This window comes from Olea europaea, chromosome 23 (assembly GCF_002742605.1).
Source record: "Olea europaea var. sylvestris chromosome 23, O_europaea_v1, whole genome shotgun sequence".
NCBI lineage: Eukaryota > Viridiplantae > Streptophyta > Magnoliopsida > Lamiales > Oleaceae > Olea > Olea europaea.
The window spans coordinates 3,191,955-3,192,793 of NC_036259.1; positions in this window are offsets into that span (position 1 = coordinate 3,191,955).

Genomic DNA, 839 nt, shown 5'->3' on the forward strand with positions numbered 1-839 from the left:
CCGTTGATTAGCATGCTAAGCAATGATAACATGATATATCAATTCAACAATTTTAATTTAATTTTTGAGACACACCATAACATATTTATCGATGTGTCATGTTATCCCTGCTTAGCATAAACTAAGCAAATGTGCTTAGTAAATAATTTATCAAGTTTTGAATATAAACGACCTTTATATATATATATATATATATATTTTCTTTCATTGCAAAAATCTTATGTTGCAATTTATGCAAAAAAAGAAACGAATAGTTTCGTAAAAGTTTTATTTTATAAAATTTTAGAATATTCATATGGTAAAAGTAATATGAAACATTTATATATTCATTATTAAATAAATAAATAAATAAAATTCAATGGTTACAATAATTCATTATTCATACCTCCAATTTCATATTAAATTGTTTTTTTATCATAAAAACATTTTTATTTGTTTGCAGCCATATAGTTTTTGTCGTTTTGTTGTTCTGCTTGTAAAACCTTTTAAACTTTAAACTTTTTTTTCCCCCTCCTTCAGTTGTTTGGATTTCATTTCCATGTGCAGCTCTTCTGTTTTAACCACCTTTTTTTTAACTTGTTCAAAATAGGGGTTCTTAAAATTATTTAACAAATATGAAAGAGAGGAGTAATTAAATGATCTCTTCATTTTAATAACCACAGATTTTCAAAACATGTATTTCGGTAACAGTACTTAAGAATTTTTTATGAATTTTCAAACAATACGACGCCGACATCCACACGGGTGTGAATCCCACCTTATTGAAGCTTAAACAAATACCCCAATTTGCCAAATCCACAAGTGGAAATTTAACGAGCCCTACATCAAACAAAGAATAA